The 4,846-nt window shown below is 52.5% G+C and overlaps 1 pseudogene; it reads right to left on the reverse strand.

Annotated features, from left to right (window-relative positions):
- Positions 1-1,250: 1,250 nt before the first annotated feature.
- On the reverse strand, positions 1,251-3,397 carry LOC125533935 (annotated as a pseudogene).
- Positions 3,398-4,846: the final 1,449 nt, after the last annotated feature.

Consider the following 4,846-nt stretch of genomic DNA (forward strand, 5'->3'; position numbering starts at 1 on the left):
GGTGGTGAGCACTCCACCGCCCGATGGTGCGGCGCCCTTCGAGCCGGGGCGAGGAGCTAGGGGGCTCCTTCTGACGATGGAACAAGATGGCACTGATCTGCCGGACGCACAGGCGATGGCAATGGCGAAGCTTCCTCTGCCGGCTGGTCTCCTTCTTGAGTTAGCTTCCTTTGCAGCGTTGGTCCTCCGATCATGTTTCGAGGGCTCTAATGTCTTGAAGTTCTGTTTTTTGAGCCTTGTTGCTGCTCCAGGGCATCCATGTGTCTTGCCGGAGTTTTTCTTTTGTTTTGCTGTATAGTGGTGTATTGTTGGGTTGATTGTAAGGGTTTTATCAATTCCGGCCTCTTTTCTAAAAAGTGGCAGAGATCAAGAAATGATCGGTAGTTTGACCACCGCCTGCACACAGGATCTCATCTATGACTAGCTTGTGATCGTTGTAGCTGCCGTAGATTAGGCACTTCGACTTTGGAAGAGTGCTTTTGGTGGTTCATATGGGTCCTTTTTCCGAAAAAGGGAGCAAGCTGGGAGGGGCGCAGGCAACCAAACTAAGTTTAAAACATGATTTTTTCTCTCTCTCCTGCATTACCTCAGTCAAGCTCTACTCAGTCACAGATGCAGGGAGGCAAAAATTAATGAAGGTGACCAAACAAGCCCTTGGGGTCTGCTCTATGTATAGAGAAATGCAAGGAACATGTGTGATCTATTGCATAAAGTGGCCTACTAGTGGGCTCCAATAATACTAGAGGCAACCACCCGCTTGGACGTGTCATTCTTGAATCATGGGATTAACTCTTTTTTCTCTAACAGGTTATTGTGGTCGGTTGTTTCATTTTGGTTTTCTCTACACTCTGGATTTTAATTATGTTCTCGCGGTGTGTTTCTTTCATTCATATATCGCGTCGGGTTGTATGATATTTGTTCTGAGAGGAGAGTGGAGTTGTTAAGCACGTGGTTGTGGTGTCCTTATATGTTTCGGCTTTGGTGTCAGTCGACGGTGGTTGTCTGAGCCCCTTGGAAGCGATTACTCCACATTGAAATAGTGGAATTGCTGCTATGATCCTCACTTGGGCCTGCCCATGAATCTATCGCTCGCTCAGCTCCGCTCCCTGCTTCGATCGCTCACTCAGCTTTTCTCCGCTCGCTCAGTATCTTAAGTATAAGCTCAGTATCTTAGTATATATGTATTGCAAGTGTACAAGCTGCGTAAATGGATGTTTAGATTGGATTAGCGAAGAATAATATACGAGATTGCTAAATCTTAGTCGATTGAGATTTAACCAAGTCTCAGTCGATGCTATATTCGTAGGATCTTACGAGAAGATCCGTGTAATTTTTCATTTTAGTTTTTTTTCTTACTTACATGTTATATCACTTAATTTAGACTTGGTTAAGTCTCAGTGGACTAAGACATAGCCACAGCCAATAATATACATGCTCAGTTGCATAGTTCCAACAATTGCAGACTGTGCGACTGCGACTGCGGAGGGACGGAGGTGGCTGCTAGGCATGCATCACGGCTAATTAAGAATACATTTTCAAAACAATTTCGAGCCCAGTCGAGAAATTCAGATAGCGAGGTTCGCGCGGCCGCGTTGACGGGCATACGGTGGGGATGTGGATGGTTTGCCTGCCATTAATTCTACACTAGCGATCTTGTAGATGACGACCCACCACTGCCTGCAGGCGTAGGCTGGACCTGGTGTGCACGACGATCCCAAACACCTCGCCCATGTCCAGCGTCTCGCCACCCGGAACCGTCCAGTCAAAGTGGTACAGGAGGTTGGCCAGCACGAGCTCGATGGTCGTGGTCGCGAACAGGGCTCCAGGGCACTGCCTACGGCCAGCTCCAAATGGAATGAACTCCATCTGCGGCCCCTGCCTGTACTCCACGGTGCTTAGCTCCTCCTCGAACCTCTCCGGCCTGAACTCCGCGGCGTCCTCACCCCAGTGCACCGGGTCCCTCCCCACCGCGAAGGCGTTTATCGTGACGGCGGTGCCTTTGGGTATGTCGTAGCCCATGACCCGGCAGCTCTCCTGGCTCGCCCGGTGGATCAGCGCCGCGGAGGGGTGCAGCCTTAGCGTCTCCTTGACGACCATCCGAAGATAGTGCAGGTCGCCGAGGTCCGCGCTGGTGACGGTGGACCCACGGCCATGTCCTAGCTTCTTCTGTCGGACTTCGAGTTTCGCTCTTGCCATTGCGTGTGGGCTGCGGATGAGTTCTGCCATGGCCCATTCTAGCGTGGCAGCCGTCGTGTCGGTAGCAGCTCCAAATATGTCCTGGAATCATACGTACGTGTTTTAAATTGTTGAGTACGGAGTAAATTGCATGCACTAGATAGTTGACTAGTTCATGAAGTAAAACCATGGTGAAGGGCTAGCTAGAGCTCTGGTTGCATGTTAGTGACAGTATCGAGAAGCAGAATCGCTTACAAAGACGACGGCGCCGATGATCTCCGACGTCAGAGGGAAACCGAGGGTGTCTTCCTTGTGCAGCCTCAGGAGCACGTCGAGCAGGTCTTCGTCGTCTCTACCACCAGCAGAGCCATTACTTGGTTTTTTTCTCCTTGCGCTCTTGGATGATGTCCCCCAGGATGCGCTGCACCCGGGCGTGGCTCCTCCGCACGTCGCGCGCGGCGCTGCTCAGCCACCGCACCAGCCGCGACGAGGGGAAAAGGTCCACCGGGCTGAACCCTCCCACGAGCATCGACACCGTGTCGAGCTCCCGGAGGTACTCCTCCTGCTGCCGACACTTTCCGCCGAACACCGCCCTCGCGATTATGTTGTTGCTCAGTTTGGCCAGCCCCTTTCCGACGTCGATGATGGGGGAGCCGGACGGCGAGGCGGCGGCGACCGACTCCACAAGGTGCGCGACCTCGCCCTGCTTGATGAACTCGATACGCTGCACCTGCCTCGCGCTGAGCAGCTCCATTACGCAGACCTTGCGCATCTGCCGCCAGTGCTCACCGTAGGGCGCGAAGATGAGGCCTTTGCCGCCGCAGCTGACGACGTCGAGCGTGGGGCCGCTCGGACGGGTCGCGAAGGCGAGGTCGTTCGTCTTGAGCACCTCCATCGCCGCCTCTGGGGTGGACACGATGACGTTGGGCACTTCGCCGAGCCTCAGCAGCATCAGCGGGCCGTGCCGACGCGACAGGCGGAGAAATGCCCGGTGCGGCGGCAGTTTCATGCCGATGAGGTGATGGAGGCTCCCGATGAAGGGGAGGTTCCATGGACCTGGAGGAAGCTTCGGTCCTGTCTCCTTAGTACCACCCATAGCCTGCCTCAGAATCAAAGACAAGAGAATCGTGGCTATGGCCATTAGACACAAACTTCCGCAAGAGAGTTGGTCCATGTCCATGGCGACTGGCGGTGGTAGGCCAGATCACCTGCCGAGCTTGGTCTCCCGTGTCCAACTACGTGCTGGAGTGTTATGTACTGTATTTGTAGCATATTGTGTACAGAAAAAAGTCCACATTTCAACCCTCAACTAACCACGTGGTTTGATTTTCAATCCTGATTTCTAAAACCGATCATATTTAACCTTCAACTTGTCACAGGATCCAGATTATTACTACCCTTGACTCAGTTTGGAGCTGGTCAAGCGGTTTTGACCCAGTCAAAGCTGACTGGACAGTCTAGTCACTATGCCATGCACACACCAATCGGACCCTATCCCCATCTCCCTCTGGGCGAGACTTGCCTGCTCTCCTGATGTGCGCCCATCCGTGCTCCCGCATACGTGGCATGATTTGATTGAAACAAAATAAGGCCCTGCCCCATCCCTTAAAATCAAGGGGGGGGGGGGGGGGGGGGGGGGAGGGGGAGATGATTAGATTAGAAAGAAAAAAGAGAAAAAGATAGACGTAGGATGAAGTGGGAGCACGGATGAGAGCATGGGGAGGGAGCAGGCAAGCCGTATCCCTTTCGATCACCGCCAAACCACACACCCGACCCAGCCCACCCCGCGGCCGCCATCGCCTGGGACGTGAGGAACACTGCCGCTCGCGGCCACCACCTCCACCGCCGGCGACCGGAGACCGGCCGCGCCGCAACACCACGGCTGGTTTGCCCTCTCTCCCCTCCCTTCCTCTCTCCCTCCCTTTCTCTCTCCCTGCGAGATGTTGTTGCTGCCACCGCCGGCGTGTTTCTATTGCTGAAACCCTAGTAATTGATATGTTCTTTGTTTTTTTCATGTCTTGTAGATTGAATGGATCCTCTGGATTTCTTGGTTGTGCGATTCCATTTCAATGGTGCATTTGTGCGTGACGGTCAGATTTTGGAATATGTTGGAGGTAGGGAGGAAATTTCTCATGTCGAGCGGCGCACTTTGTTCTTAGGCAGTATCATTGTTAATCTGAAAGGCATTCCAGTGTTGCTCGACGAGACATCATGCAAAGCAAGAAATGGCACAGGGAGTTCAAATACACCAACCCAGCAGCCTCCTGTGCAAGGCCAAGGTCCTGCTAGAAGCAAAGCATCATCAGCTGCTTCCAAACAGCATGCTGCAAGCCAAACAGCAACAAAGCAGCCAAGCACCATGCGCTAGTCAAGGTCCAGATATGGTAAGCTATCCATTCAATATGTACGAACAAACCTGATTACAGTACCATGTATATAACTAACATTTGTCATGTTTCTTATAGCCTTCAAGGCAGAGCAACACTAGGCAGAGCAAGAGGAAGGCCACGGAGGAAATGCCGGCATCTAACCAAAAGAGAAGGTCGCCAACTAAAAGTAGCAGTAGGTCCAACAACTTCTCTGGAAATACAATTAATGTGCAAAGAAGCTCCAATGTTAATGTGAATGTATCTACCGGCAATTCTAGCGCTAGAGCTAGCAGCAAAGTTGT

The sequence above is a fragment of the Triticum urartu genome, chromosome 2 (genome assembly GCF_003073215.2).
Source record: "Triticum urartu cultivar G1812 chromosome 2, Tu2.1, whole genome shotgun sequence".
Classification (NCBI taxonomy): Eukaryota; Viridiplantae; Streptophyta; class Magnoliopsida; order Poales; family Poaceae; genus Triticum; species Triticum urartu.